This window comes from Tenrec ecaudatus, chromosome 5 (assembly GCF_050624435.1).
Source record: "Tenrec ecaudatus isolate mTenEca1 chromosome 5, mTenEca1.hap1, whole genome shotgun sequence".
Taxonomy (NCBI): Eukaryota; Metazoa; Chordata; class Mammalia; order Afrosoricida; family Tenrecidae; genus Tenrec; species Tenrec ecaudatus.
In genome coordinates this window covers 148,198,175-148,214,774 of record NC_134534.1, presented here as the reverse complement: position 1 = coordinate 148,214,774, position 16,600 = coordinate 148,198,175, and the positions used below count along the sequence as shown (strand labels likewise).

The following is a 16,600-nucleotide window of genomic DNA, read 5'->3' as shown; positions in this document are numbered from 1 at the left end:
ATTTCAACTACTCATCCTTGTTATCTGTTTCTAACTCTAGCATCCCAATCACAGTAATTACCAATGCATCTTGATTGCATGTTTGATCAATTTCAAACTATAGGAGTTGGTCGAGGAAAACCCTCCTCAAGGTCAACAAACAGACCTGGAACTATTTATAGGCTTTGCTTTTTTGGTCATTGGTTATTTTTGTTGCTGTTTTATTTAGTTTCATTGCTTAGTTTTGCTCGGTCTTGTTTTTGTGCTTATTATTGTCTCTGCATGTCTATCTAGATAATAGGGGGGATAAACAATCCTGAGGAGAAAACAATAGGACAATGGTTCCAGGAGGACATGGGAGAGGGGGAGGCAGGGAAATGGAAGGGAGGGTGTCAACCAGCCCAGGGACAAAGGAACAACAAGTGATCCAAAAATTGATGGCAAGAAGGGTGTAGGATGCCTGGTGGGGCTTGATCAAGGGTAATGTAACCAAGAGGAATTACTGAAATCTGAATGGAGGCCAAACATGAGAGTGGGGCTAGAGGAAAGCAAAAGGAAATAGAGGAAAGAACTAGGAGGCAAAGGACGTTTATAAAGGTCTAAATACCATCATGTACATATGTAAATATATTTATATATAATGATAGCAGAATAGATCTATGTACATATATTTATTGTTAAGTACTTAGTACTTAATACTAAAGTAGCAGATGGACATTGGTTCTCTTTCAAGTACTCTCTCAACACAAAAGCACTTTGTTCTAATAACCTGGCATTCTGTGATGCTCACCTTCCTGACATGATTGCTGAAGACAAAATGCATGCAAAAGCAAATGTGATGAAGGAAGCTATGGTGCCTGGCTATCAAAAGATATAGCGTCTGCAGTCTTAAAGGCTTGAAGATAAACAAGTGGCCATCTAGCAACAAAGTCCACATAGTAGAAGCACTCCAGCCTGTGTGATCATGAGGTATTGATGGGATCAGGCATCGGGCATCAAAGACCCAGAACAAAATATCATATCAATGTGAATGAGGGGGAGTGCAGAATGGAGACCAAAAGCCCATTGTAGACAATTGGATATCCCCTAACAGAAGGGACACACAGAAGAGACGAGCCAGTCAGGGTGCAGCATAGCACCAACAAAGCATACAACTTTCCCCTAGTTATTTAATGCTTCCTCCCCTCACTATCATGACCCCAATTCTACCCTGCAAATCTGGCTAGACCAGAGTATGTACACTGGTACAGATAAGTGCTCACAACACAGGGGATCCATGACAGATAAAAATCTCAGGACCAATAATGAGAGTAGTGATACCAGAAGGGGAAGGGAAGAAAGGGGGAGCTGATCACAATGATCTACATATAACCCCCTTCCAGGGGGATAGAGAACAGAAAAGTGGGTGAAGGGAGACATCGGGCAGTGGAAGACATGAAATAATAATTTATAAATTATCAAGCGTTCATGAGGAAGGGTAAAAATGAAGAGCTGATACCAAGGGCTCAAGTAGAAAGAAAATGTTTTGAAAATGATGATGGCAACATATGTACAGATGTGCTTGACACAATGGATGGATGTATTAATTGGGATAAGAGCTGTACGAGCCCCAAATAAATGATATAAATAAATAAGAAGTTGATCAAAACTTTCATTTTCTACATCACTGGCTCTAATGGTTGGAGTGTAAATTTGAGTAGTAGTTATATTAACTGGTCTTTCTTGTAGGTCTATAAATATTATCCTATCACTGATAGCATTGTATTTCAGGATAGATCTTGAAATGTTCTTTTTGACAATCCATCTATCACCATTCCTCTTAAATGTGTCCTTCCTAGCATAATACTAGATCATGTGATTGTCCAATCAAAATGCTCAGTACCAGTTCCTTTCAGCTCATTAATGTCTAAGATATTAATCTTCATATACTCCATTTCATTTTCAGTAACTTCCAATTTCCCCAGAATCAAATCTTGAACATTCGACGGTCTGATCATTAGTGGATGTTTGTAGCTGTTTCTTCCCATTTGGGGTCATGATCTATGAGCAAATGAAGATCCCAAAAGTTTGATTCTCCCCATGCCACCAAAGTTGATTCTATTTTGAGATGGGAGACTCTTCCTGGGTCCTATTTTTAATGTCTTCCGACCCCAGGGGTTCATCCCCCAACACAATATCAATGTTCTGTTGCTATGCATAAATTTTTCACTGGATAATTATTTCAGAAATTGTACCCCAATTTCTTCTTCCTAGCCAGCCTCCACAACCCAGCCACCCCCAAGCATTAGTGTGGAAGCTCCATTAAAATCTACCCACCATGTATAACCCTGCTGGTATTTGAAATATGAATGGTAAAGTTTCCTATATCACAGAACCACATAAACCATCACAGTACCGAAAACCCTGATGGATGAATGGTGGAGAATCAAAAGAGATAATACACATTATAAATTGTGAAATACTCACCATCTGTGAAGGGCAAGTTGTTAGATGTACCTGAACAGATAAGTCTCAGCCCTACCTGGGGTTGTTGACTACTGCATTACACTGGGTTGACGAGAGAAACAAATTCAGAGACACTCATCTATGTAGAAGAAAAAGTTTTATATCAAAGAACAATTGTATATTGAGAAAACACCCCAGCCCAGTCCAGATCAAGTCCAAAGTCTGATATCAAGGCATATGTACAATAGTAGTCCATAAATTCCTCTTCAGACTCACACAGCGCATGCAATGATGCTGAATGCAGGAAGATCACAGGCGGACGGCGGGTAAAGTCTGTGGATCCAGTGCCAGTGGAAGCATCGCAGTACTGGCATGGGTCTCCATGGGTCTCCTCAACAGGAAGGGGAAACAGAGAAGAGTGAAAGAGGGGAACTTCCCAGAATTCTCATGAGAAGGCCACGCCCACAAGGAGGCATCATCAGACTGTGACCTGATTGACAGGCTCCACCCCTAGGCCTCTTTATCAAGTTGACATGAAATTATGTAACGACCACAACTATGTTTATTTTTTTACTGGAATGGTTTTATCTCTCTTCCCTCTCATTCCCACTTCTTAATCTACTCCAAACCCAGCTCCTCCGTGGGCCTTCATTGGCATCCATTCTAAGCAATCCTGCTAAAGTTCTGGTCAAGTAGAGGTGCTAAAAACAACTGGTACTTGTTGTGGGGGTGCAGTCAATCACAGTCTTGATGCCTCCTTGTGGGCGTGGCCTTCTTATAAGAGAAACACTGGGGACCATTCCCCTCTCTCCTGTCCTTTTGCCTTCCTGCTTGCTGGACTCTGTGCCTGACTCCAGGAAGGTAGCACGTAAGCCACCCAACCCTGGGAACTGCCGGCACCTGCCTTGCTTCCACTGACTTGGATCCACAGGACTCTGCCCCCACCTGCCTGTGCTCTTCCTGCATCCCTTTCTGTGCCATCCGCCTGCGGCTCCGTGCATCTGAAGGGGGCTTGGAATAACATCAGACCCATGGACTTGAGTTGGACTGGCTGGGATGCCTTCTTGACATAAGATTACTGCTTGGTATAAAATGCTTTCTTTCTTATACATATGTGAATGTCACTAGTTTTGTTTCTCTAGACAACCCAGCTTATATCATGAGTCTTGGTTTCCTGTTCTGCATGAGAAAGATAACTAACACTAAAAATGTGTCTCTCTCCATCTTCATTTTTTACGGGACTTCAAAGGCCCAACAATCTTAAAATAGGGACTAGGAATTCCCATCCATAACAAGGATATTTCATCTGATCCAGGTCACCTAAGTAAAAAAAAAAAAGTTGAGATTATGAAATGGTTCTGCCAGCATTCGCACCCTCTTCAACCAATAAAATAAGTGGGCAGAAGAATGTCAGCAGTTTCTTTGGAAACAAGGGTTGGGGAACCATGGCCTTCTGTCTGAAACCTGCTTGTTATATTTGTGAACTTATGCTCACAAATAATTGTGCAATATTGAGGGGGGTTTTAAATGTTAGAAACATGCCGTTTTCTTAGATTTCCAGAATACATATTTATTATGCTAACCCTTGATTTGCCTCATTTAACCAATATTGTTCCCAAAGCAACTAAAATAGTTAAGAATTATCAAGATGTGGGGGTTCATTCAAGATGTTGGACTAAGCAAATGCACTAACCCTGATCCTCGACAACAAAGACCAAGAAACAAAAAGAAGATACAGATGACAATCCTGGAACCCCAGTGTGTTCGTCTGGGTACATTAGAGAAACAAATCCACAGAAACCTATATGTATAAGAGAGAGTTTTATATAAAGGGTAAGTGCACATCAAGAAAACATCCCAACCCAGTGCTGCCCAAGCTCACTAGTCCAACATTAACCCACATGTCCAACACCAATCTACAAAGTCCTCCTCAACCTCACAAAACACACGCAATGGGAGCCGAGCAGTAGCGGGACTGGCGGGGTTTCAAACACCTGAAAGAAGAAGATGTCCAGATGCAGTAGCCATTTACAAGCTAAGCAGCAGCCCCAACCCAGCCAGCCAGATTCCCCTGATGAAGCCCAGGTAGTTCAGGCCAAGAAGAGGAAAACCACCCAGGATGTCAAAAAAAGAAGAGGTCACCAGGAAACAGCAGTATGAGATCAGGAACTGTTGGCCACCTGTATTAGCTGGGGGGATTAGTCCTTGCATTATCATTGAAACACCCCACAAAGAAATAGGAACAAGTGACTTTTCCAGATTTACAAATTACAGATTTAAAAATCTTTTTATAAATCCTTCACCCTTGCCTGATTTAAGCTGGGGATGTTCAAATGAAGTTTGGCAAAATATGTTGAAAAAAGAGCAGATACGTTCATGACAAGCATTTTGACGTTCTGCATTCTGACTTGGAGCCACAGATGAGGTCAATACTTCTAGATTGGCTTTTAGAGGTATGTGAAGTATACACACTTCATAGGGAAACATTTTATCTTGCACAAGACTTTTTTGATAGATTTATGTTGACACAAAAGGATGTCAATAAAAACATGCTTCAACTCATTGGAATCACCTCTGTATTCATTGCTTCCAAACTTGAGGAAATCTATGCTCCTAGGCTCCACGGGTTTGCGTATGTCACTGATGGTGCATGCAATGAAGAGGATATCTTAAGGATGGAACTCTTTATATTAAAGGCTTTAAAATGGGAACTTTGTCCAGTCACAATCATCTCCTGGCTGAACCTCTTTCTCCAAGTTGATGCTCTTAAAGATGCTCCTAAAGTTCTTCTACCTCAAGCTTCTCAGGAAAGGTTCATCCAAACAGCTCAGCTTTTAGATCTGTGTATTCTAGCTGTGGATTCACTGGAGTTCCGGTACAGAACACTGGCTGCTGCTGCCCTGTGCCATTTTACTTCCCATGAAGTGGTAGAGAAAGCTTCAGGTTTGGAATAGGACGTTATTTCTGAATGTGTAGATTGGACGGTACCTTTTGTCAATGTAATAAAGGACAACCGTCCAGTGAAGGAGAAGGCTTTTAAGAAGATTCCCATGGAAGATAGGCACGACATTCAGACACGTTCAAATTATCTGGTTATGCTGGATGAAGTAAATGACATAAACACCTTCAGAAAAGGGGGACAGTTGTCACCCGTGTGCAATGGAGGCATAATGACACCACCAAAGAGCACTGAAAACCCACCAGGAAAACACTAGACGTGAAAATCAGCAGACGTGTTGGAATTGACCAGTCAATTTAACACCAAAACATGCTGTGATTATCCTCAGCACTCACTTAAAATGGGCACTAAGGGAGAAATGTATTGTCTGTCAGCCATTAAACAGCAAAACTTGTTTACAAAGATGATTTCATTCCCAAGGACTAGACAGAAGCTAGCTGCAATTTGTACCATGGCAACATTTTTTCAGTCCAGTGTTACTATGTGTTACTTTGACACACTAGTAACTTTTTATTGGACTTTTGAACTGAAGGGGGACCTTAAAAGGTATACTAAGTGACACAGTACTTTGAATCTGTTAGCCTCAATATTCATCCATTCTGATTCTTAAAAAGAAAACTTGTTTACAAAGTTTGGGTTGTAATAAGGTAACTCATTTAGGTAACTCATTTATCTACAGTTGCCATATAGCAAGCTGTTAAAAACTTGAATTTTTATAAATGGTAAAACTAAGCTGTTTTATAACTTGCCATAATGTATTTAACAGTAAGAAGGACTTAGATGAACAGATGTTTAAATTGTGCTCTAAACTGTAGGATTACCAAAGAAATTATACCAAGATAAGCACAATGGTTCCTATTTGGGGTTTGGTTTGGCCAGGTAAGTTGCTTTGTAATTATTTTTCAATACCACAACTTAGGTAAAAAACATACCTTTTAAAACTATTTATATTAAAAAGTCACTTTATTACTCTGTCCCTAGGAGTTTCTTGAGTGTGACTTTGCTTTTATTTATCTTCCCCAAATTGGTAAGGCCTTTGTGGAAATCTACATTATAAGGGGTCAGAGTGATTAGTTTAACATTTGACCTAAGCTCCTTTCTTAAGGCAGTAGAGCATTCATGTGTGCTGACTCCTAGAGAAATCTATTTATTACCAAGAAACAAACCTTGACACGCTTATGTGTGTATGTAGCCACCTCTACGTAAATCAATTAGGTTTATTAATTTCAGCCTCAAAAATGGAATTAGAAAAGAATTTTACTAGATAACTAGTTTTCTGTTACCAGGTGTGAATCTTTTCTTATGGAGAAATTATAAATTTAAGCTATTGTTATGGTATGAAGTCTGTATATAGATTCTGGGGGTTTTGTTTATGTTAACTAATATTTCAGTATTTTGTCTTAAAAGAAACCACCACTACATGTACATATGTATTAATAAACGTAATCTTTTAATACTGTTTATTTTTAGGCCATTGTTTAAAAAATAAAATCTTAACTGCTTAAAATTTAAAAAAACACGCAATGATGCCAACTGCAGGAGGAAAGCAGTGAGTGTGTAGGCATCTCAGCACTGGCAGGGGTCTCCACACGGCTGCTCCAGCACCCAGGGCTGCATCAAGGTAGGTCCTTGTGGCTTCTCCTCAGGCATGTCTTGCAGGAAGTGAGCTTTGCCAGCTAAAGCAGGGAACTGGCTAAGGCAGCTGCACCCTGGTCCGACCATCACAAAGCAAGAGACCCGAGAACTAGAAAGGTGAGACTCACTGAGCCACTTATCCCTCTGCCCTTCAATTAACCTCACATGTGTTTATCAGCCAGCTTGGCACAATCAACTACCTACCTCACCAGGCTTCAAAGGAAAGAACAAAGTAGACCAAGCCCCAATTAGAGGAAGAGACTGAATGAAAGCAGCGAACAAGAGGGTGTGTAGAATTGCCAACTGGCAGCCCAGTACACCCATTTTGAATTATTGCAAGCACCATGCTGATCTCTGGGAATCAGATAACCAGCTCAGCCAGCCGAGGATGACCAGCACCCATGTAAGAGATCAGCAACTAGCGATCTGTTCTTCCCCTCTATCCCACACAGCTGGTAGTGACCAGACGTGTGGTCCTGCCCTACCACCACCCACCTGACAGCTCATCAAGCCTCCCCCCAACTACTAGTGTGCTGTGCTGCTTTATTTTCCCTTACTTCTTATCTCTTCCCCTTTTCCTTTATTTTCCTTCCTTGTTGCCCCTCTTTTCATCTGATCCTGAGCAGCAGGTTCCCTGAACCCAGCGCTCCACAAATGGCATTCCATGTTCGGAAGAGCAAGGCTGAGCTTGCTCTAGTGCTGGCGCTCGCTCGCTCGCTCATTCCTCTCCCTCTTCTTTCTTCTCTTTTTCTTATTTCTTTCTTTCTTCATACTCCCTCCTGACTGCTCCTATGAATTTTTTTTTGGTGGTTGACTTTTTAATTATCTTTTTATTATGATTTGGGTGAAAGTTGACACAGAAAATTGGCTTGCCATCCAGTAGCTCATAAACATTTTAATCTGTGATGTTGATGGCAATCCACACAATATAATAGCACTTTTCGCACTTCCTCCCGGTGTTTTGGCTTCCATTTGCCCTCTTTTCTATCCCACCCTGCCTTCGGAGCTTTATTCCTGGGAAAATTGTGCCCTTTGATCTCAGATGCTTAGTTGGTCTAGCTCAGTGGTTCTCAACCTTCCTAATGCCGTGACCCTTTAATACAGTTCATGTTGTGGTGACCCCCCCAACCATAAAATTATTTTGTTGCTATTTCATAACTGTAATTTTGCTACTGTTATGAATTGGGCAACCCCTGTAAAAAGGTCATTCGACCCCCAAAGGGATCATGACCCACAGGTTAAGAACCATTGTTCTAATGTTACTGCCCACCTTAAAGGCTTCTTACTAAACTTAAACTTGAGCCGAAAGTGGCTTAAAGAAAGATGCAAATCCAAGCAATGATGAGATATCCTCTCACCCCAGAATTCATAACCAAGTACACAGAAACAGAAAACAATGCATACTGGAGAGAGTGTATGTGGAGAGACTGGAACTCTCGGATCCTGCTTGTAAGACTGCACAATGGTGCAACCACTGTGGAAAAGAGTTTGACTCTGAAAGGGATCGCACTAGGAGGTGCTGGATCATGTGACACAACATGTGGACCACACACTCAAAATATTAGAAAGAGAGCAGACCCCCTGATCTGAAAGAAATTGGTGAGACCCTGAGATTATAGCCCTTAGTCCCCTCGCACCCCGGGAACTGAATTCACCTCCATGCTTCAACTTTTAGCCTCACAGACAGGCCTTTAAGGCGAACAGTAACACCCTGGAGGTCCTCCCTCCTTAGGATGACCAACTGTCCCAGGTCAAAGGGCAGCCTCTGCCCAGGGATCGAGCTCAGAAGGTAGGAAGGGCTAGCAAAGAAGGACGAGTGGCGACAGCTAACACAGGGAGGGAGTAGGAAGACCACTGTTACAGTGGGATCACAATGTCATGAAACTGCACGTAAGTGAATTGAACAGAGAACCAATTTGCACCTTATTGTGGATGCAATTCATGTCACCCAACTACACAGTTTAAAGTGGTGAAAGGGCAGATTTTCTGTTATGTATATTTTACCATAATAAAAAAATCATAACACAATTGACTTCGATTTGAAGGCACTCTGGAATTCCAAGAACCCCTCCCCACCCCCGCATCTCAATAGCTTAAACTATAAAAACTACTGGATAATATTAAATCTGCTCAACTCTCAGCTCTGAACTTCAGGACCCTGTGGACGCCAAGTATCATTAAAAAGATCCTCTAGTGCTTTCAATATTTCCTAATAAACATATTTATTTATCTTCCAAAGCCCTGTACAGAGTAATTTAAAAAAAAAATAATCAAGCTTCTCTCCTGTCGACTGGAATTATAGGGCTTTAGGGTGAACTTGTAGGTTATTACTGATAATTTTCATAGGGGAGGGAGGGGAGGAGCCAAGTGTGGCAGCCCAGATCAGGGTTAGATTATGTAACACTCGCTGCTGGCACAGGAGAGGGGTCAGCCATTATTAGACTCACTGGAGAAGTACTTTCCAGCCAGCAAAGGGCACAGCCCTTTCAGGGTGGCCACACCAGCAGCCGCTGGGAAAGGAGGAGGGGACATATGTACCTGTGCCCGGCAAACACCTCATCACCACTGAAGTAGTGTTGAAGGTTCCAGGCAGCTGGGATCTGACTTGGCAGCTGGATGGGGATGGGTGGGACGTGGCATTCACCACATGTCACATGGCCAGAGATCACCTGTGTTAGTGGCTCTCAAACGTCACTGTGCAGCAGAATCACTGGGAAGCTTGCTGAAGTACAGACAGCTGGGCCTCAACCCCAGAAAGTGTTTCTACAGTTAGGACAGGGAATTCACCTGGCATTATGATAAGTCCTAAACCGGAATCCCTGGGTGCTAGCAAAGGTTTATTAAACTCTGCTGCTAACACAAAGGTTAAAGATTCAAGTCCACTCAGAAGAAATGGCTGGTGATCTAATTAAAAAATCGAAACAGCCGTCGTTGAAAGCCCCGTGGCGTACAGTTAGTTCTATTCAGATACACAGAGAATTACCAGGGATTAGAATTGGCAGCAACGGGTCTCCAGGCCCCACTCAATGCTGACGCTGTGGGTTTGAAGGCGACACTTGGAAAACCACTCCCTCTGCCTTTTTGACTGTCAGGAGAGACCAGTCCTGGGACAGGACATCGTGCTTGGTGACATGGAGGGGCTCAAACATAAAGAACAATTGTAAGGATGACACGGGACTGGGCACTGTTTCTTCCTATTGTATGTTGGGTCACTATGAGTCCGACCGGACTTGATGGGACCGAGCAGCTACTCAGGATGGAAACCAGGCAGTCTCGATGCAGGGTCCACCCTCTTGACTACTTACTACAGCACCTTGTCTCTCAGATGAGCTGCCTGCTCTGTTCTTTGAAAATTCCCCTTCAGTCATTGATTTCTATCGCACTGCAAGATTTTGTGATTTTCCAGATTTCTCCTTGGGAAACACAAAGTGTCCTTTCAGAGCAAGTTTCAAGAGCCAGGGTGAGGACAGTGTTTTCTTCCTAGAACACTTTCACCGCTAACTCCTCGCTTATGACCTACTGGTCATTTTGAAAGATCTAACCCCAAAGTCACTTCTAAGAAGCTTTCCCAGAAGAGCAAATAACCCTTGCTGTGTGTTACTACAGTTGTGGCACAGACCACACTGGATTATAATTACTATGTATATATGTATATTAGATGGTTCTCAAATACAGAAAACGTTGTTTCAAGTATTGTACTATGCCAGGCATGGAGGGATAGAAAACAAAACTGATAGAGACATAGATCCTGACCTCAGAGACTCCAAGTTTCCTGTAATTGTCTTTAGTGAACCCATTCTCGCTCTTCAAGGACCCTTTGTATTAAATGTGCGGTTTTCCGGAGTTCCTTTGGAAAATTCAGAGTAGAGCACTACAAACAGAGGGTTCTGTGGGCACAGAGGGTGGAACCGATACTCTAATGGGAAGGAAGTGATGTTTAAGCTGGGTATAAAGGAATCCCTTAGGGGAAACTCACTACTTGTGTTATTTTTCCGGTACAGAGGGAAGAGAGTTTAACTTGGAATCTGTCTTAGCAGAAACTGCCATTAGCTCTGTGACTTCAGGCAAATCACTTTATTTTCCTAAGTTTCAGTTTATCTAAACCAAACCAAAACAAACCATTGCCTTTGACTCAATTCTGACTCCTTGGGACCCTATAGCGCAGAGTGGCACTACCATGGAGGGTTTGTAAGCGAGTGTATCTTTATAGAAGCAGACTCCCACATCTTCTATGGACAGGTTGATGGATTTGAATTACTGACGTTGCTGTGGTCAGGCCCATGCTTAACCTCCTGAACCACGGGGAATGCTGTCTGGAAAAGTACTTTACATGAAACGCCGAATGCCATAAAGATGTTGGGCACAATTGTGGTTCCTGATTATTCTTCTTTTTATTAAGTTTTATTGCCATAGTTCAATCAAGAAGGGTTGCACAATCATCACCGCGATCCACTTTAGAACGTTTTCTTCGTCCTTGGCCTCATTGTTATTTGTGTATGTGATCCCTTTTGCACGTTGCCTGTCACAAGATTCAGTGAGGTGGAAACTGTCTTCTGAGAGCTTCCTCTATGGAGGCTGCTGTGGTGTGCACTCTGCAGATGTTCATTCCCTTTACCGTCACAACTCGATGAGGTCCGGCAGGTAGCCCTGCTTTGTGGCTCTTTGTTGCTGTCCCATGAGCGCTTACTCGTGGCCGCTTCATGTGCAGCAGAACCAAACGTTGCTCAGCCCTGCACCTTCTCCATGACCATGGCTACCTTTCATCCCGTTGTTCCCGCCACAGTCTCAATCTGCTTTACAAATGAGGAAAGGAAGGCATGGAAAGGTTAAGTTGTTTTGCCCAAGGTCACCTAGATTTAAGCTCAGGCCGTACTTCAGAGCCTCTGATCAGACTGGAGCGGTACCAAGATGCTGTCAGATGTGAGACGGTCTTGGGGGACGCGCTGCGATGAGACCCAGAGCAAGACCCTCCTTTCCTTTGTGAACAGCTGATTCGAGCATGTAAGAAACTCAGAACCCGGATTTGTTGTTGTTGTTTTTAAAACACTATTCTGCCTTTTCAACACTGCTTAGTAGAAAGTTATAGACACATTTCAAGGCTTTTTGAAAATGAAATGGTTGAACCTGTTTGGCAGGGTCATTATTAAGGAACACAAAGCCAACTGGTCTTAAATTTAATTTTTTTTTAAATGAGGCCCAGTCTTCACTCAAATCAACTGGCATTTGTCTATATTTTTCAATTCCTCGTTAACTTTTTTATTTCATTAGAATGAAATTTCCGAGAGAACCCTAAAGCGATTATAGAGAACACTGGGGCTTTTTAATAGCTTCTAACATCGCAAGCCACGGTAATTTAAATGGGAGAGGATGAACTGCTAGGGGCGGGAGATTTCTGCTGAAGAATACAAATGCGTTTGTTCTCTGCTACACTGCTTCTGCTGCTCTCCGAGGAAAGGCAAAAAGAGCACGCAGGAACGAGATAGAATGTTCCAGCTGGTAGTTTTGCATTATCAGGAGGGAATGTGTTTGGAAAAACGAAAATTGCTGATAATTAGGTGTGAAAGCCTGTGAGAGAGAAGAAAATGGAGAAAGGTTGCAGAATGATTATTTATGTTAAGAGCTGAGCACAGCTGGTGGTAGTAAGAATTGGTACACTCTTTTGCAAGGGAGTTTAGCAATGTGCTAGCACTAGGACACAGCAATTCCATGGCTAGGGATCTATCTTAGGACCATATTTGCACATGTACAGAAAGGTGTTATGTAAGCATTGCTTGCAGACATGGAAAACGAAAAAATACCCATCTATATCCATCAATATGAAAATGCATAGACAAATTATAAAATATCCACGTTTTAAAATAGTTCCTGGCACAGCTGGTTACGCACGAGACAGCTAAGGGAAAGGGCAGAATTTGAACCCACCACGGGAGAAAGATGAGACCTTTCTGCTCCCACAGCGATTTGTAGGCTCTTGTGTGATCACGAGGTGTTGAAGGGATCAAGCATCAGGCATCAAAAACCAAAAAATCATATCATTGTAAATGAAGGGGAGTGCAGAGTGGGGACCCAAAATTCATCTGTCGGCAACTGGACATCCTCTTACAGAAGGGTCACGGGGAGGAGATGAGCCAGTCAGGGTGCAGTGTAGCAACAATGAAACATACAACTTTCCTCTAATTCTTTAATGCTACCTACCCCCCACTATCATGATTCCCAACGCTACCTTACAAATCCAGCTAGGCCAGAGGAGGTACACTGGTACAGATAAGAACTGGAAACACAGGGAATCCAGGACAGATGAACCCCTCCGGACCAGTGGTGAGAATGGCGATACCAGGAGGGTAGAGGGAAGGTGGGGTGGAAAGAGGGAACTGGTCACAGTGATCTACATATAACCCCCTCCCTGGGGGATGGACAACAGAAAAGTGTGTAAAGACATTGGGCAGTGTTAGACATGGAAAATAATAATAATTTATAAATTATCAAGGGTTCCTGAGGGAGGGAGGGGGAAATGAGGAGCTGATGCCAAGGGCTCGAGTAGAAAGCAAATGTTTTGAGAATGATGAGAACAACAAATGTGTAAGTGTGCTTGACACATAATGGGTGGACATATGGATTGTGATAAGAGCTGTACAAGCCCCCAATAAAATGATTTTAAATAAATAAACAGATTTGCAGGCTCAGAAACCCTAAGGAACACTTCTATTCTGCCCTGCAGGGTTGCTGTGAGTTGGAAATGACTTGATAGCAGTGGGTTGTTGTTCTTTTTAATAAACGGAATGAATTAGATGCATATATTCTGACATGCCACTGGTGTGTTAAGTGGAAGGGTAAAGAAAACTGCAACATTGAATCTCCCATGAGATTCCATGTAAAGATGTTTTTAATGTTAAGATAGTCATAGGCAAAGATCTGGAGGCACAGGTCCCAAAGATGACCAGCGGCTATCTCTTGGGGATGGTACTCATTGTTGTCATGTTGAAAATGTTAGGCTTGCATCTTTAAAATGTTAGGTTTAAAATAGATTTGCTTTGCAAACAGAAAACAACCAACAAAGATACTTATTTCCCTAAAAGGAAAAAGGAAAACCAACCAACCAACAGAAGCCCCACCCCACTGGTGGACTGACTCGCTGTCTTTGGGTGGAAGCCTCTGTATCATCCCCCAGTGAATGTAAGTCAGTTGAGACAAAGCTGACACTGTCAGAATGAGCCGAGGTGAGTATTCACAGATAGGGTGACTGAGAAACATGCATTTCCTTACGTCCTATATTTATAGGTTTAGTATTATGGTGGTGGAAGGACATTGGGGCTCTACTCAAGTACTTCTCAATGCAAGAATACTTTCTTTTTCTATTAAATTGGCATTTTATGATGCTCACCCTCCTGACACCACTGAAGACAAAATGGGTGAATAAGCAAATGTGGTGAAGAAAGCTGATGGTGCCCAGCTATCAAAAGATGTAGTATCTGGGGTCTTAAAGGCTTGAAGATAAACAAGTGGCCATCTAGCTCAGAAGCAACAAAGCCCACATGGAAGAACACACCAGCCTGTGTGATCACGTGGTTCAGAAGGGATCAGTATCAGGCATCAAAGAACAAAAAATCATATCATTGGGTGCACACCTCCATGATACGATCACTGAGGACAAATGGGTGCATAAGCAAATGTGGCGAAGAAAGCAGATGGTGCCCAGCCATCAAAAGGTATAGCGTCTGAGGTCTTAAATACTTGAAGGTAAACAAGCGGCCATCTAGTTCAGAAGCAACAAAGCCCACATGGGAGAAGCACACCAGCCTGTGTGATCACAAGGTGTTGAAGGGATCAGGTATAAGGCATCAGCAGAACAAAAAAATCTTACCATAGTGAATGAAGGGGGCAGTGCAGAGTGGAAACCCAAAGCCCATTTGTCAGCCACTGGACATCCCCTTGCTGAGGGGTCTAGGGGAGGAGACGAGTCAGTCAGGGTGTGATGTAGCACTGATGAAGAATTCAGCTTTCCTCTAGTTCCTAAATGCTTCCTCCTCCCTGCCCCGCCCCCCACTATCATGATCCGAATTCTACCTTGCAAGTCTGGATAGAGCAGAGGATGTACACAGGTGCAGATAAGAGCTGGAGGCACAGGGAATCCAGAGCAATGATACCTTCAGGACCAGGGGTGTGAATGGCGATACTGGTAGGGTAGAGGGAGAGTGGGTTGGAAAGAGGGAACTGATTACAAGGATTTACATGTGACCTCCTCCCTGGGGGATGGACAACAGAAAAGGGGGTGAAGGGAGATGTTGGGCAGTGCAAGATATGACAAAATAATAATTTATAAATTATCAAGGGCTCATGAGTGAAGGGGGAGTGGGGAGGGAGGTGAAAAAAAGAGGACCTGATGTAAAGGGCTTAAGTAGAGAGCCAATGCTTTGAAAATGATGAGGGCAATGAATGTACAGATGTGCTTTACACAATTGATAAGAGTTGTATGAGGCCCTAATAAAACATTTTAAAAAAAGAATCAGTCCTTTCGAGTGTGATAATCCTAGCTCTTATTAGTCTTGGACTTCCTGAGTGCTGTAAGCTAGTAATACACTCAACTGCTAACCAAAAGGTTGGAGGTTTAAGCCTCCCCGATGTGCCCAGAAGCCAGTTCTGATGATCTACTTCCTAAAAGTCAGCCACTGAAAACCCTATGGCGCCCAGTTCTATCTGACTCAGATAGGGTCACTGGGAGTCCAAAATCACTCAACAGCAAGTGGTTTTAGTGGGGTTTTTTGTTTCCCCCCAAGCCGTGCACATCAGGGAAGAAGGAAAGAGTAGCAGAAAATGATCTGTCCTAGAAACCAACTGACATTGTGAATAATGTGTGCTCTAGATTAAATGTCTCCCATTTCCTCCAAAAGCTGCATTTTCAAGCGCCCTTTTGTGAGACCCAAGACCCAAAGGGAAGGAGTGCAGGCTGTCCTCTTATTTACAGAGCATCATCTGATTTGAAAGGGACTTTAATTAGAAGAAAACATGTCCAAATCTTAAGTTGTTATCTCCAGATGGTGAAATTGGACCTGATTTGAATTCTCTTTCATTTGTGTTTTTCTATACCTCAAATGTCTTCTGCAACATTGGCACTAAATGGTTTCACAACATGTGAGTGTACTGGAGGCCGCTAACGTGAACACTTTGACATGGTTGGCGTTATGTTACATTATTTAATACACGCATATGGCTTTATGTTACATTATTTAATACACGCATATGGCTTTGTAAGACCTTCCTAAAACGTGCTTCGAGGAAAAGAACAAATCACAATGAAAACCTGTTTTGAGGTGGTTGACCCTCGCTCGCCCGTTTGCCCAAGTTGCAGGACTGGGCCCTCTCTCTTAAAGAGTTCACCGTCTCGGAAACTCACAGAGGCAGTTCTACTCTGTCCCATGGGGTCGCTGTGAGTCAGAATCCATGGCGATGAGTTCCGTTTGGGGTTTGCAGCATCCCAAGCGGCCAGCATGCCGTGCGCTCCTCCCGCCACCAGGGGCCACTGTGACACGCGCACGCCCGCACGCCGCCGGCGAGCGCCGTCTCTTTGAAGCGTGCGTTCCCGAG

At 43.0% G+C, this 16,600-nt stretch overlaps 1 pseudogene; it reads left to right on the top strand.

Annotated features, from left to right (window-relative positions):
- The first annotated feature begins 4,431 nt into the window (after positions 1–4,431).
- LOC142448969 (G1/S-specific cyclin-E2 pseudogene) lies at positions 4,432–5,639 on the top strand (annotated as a pseudogene).
- Positions 5,640–16,600: the final 10,961 nt, after the last annotated feature.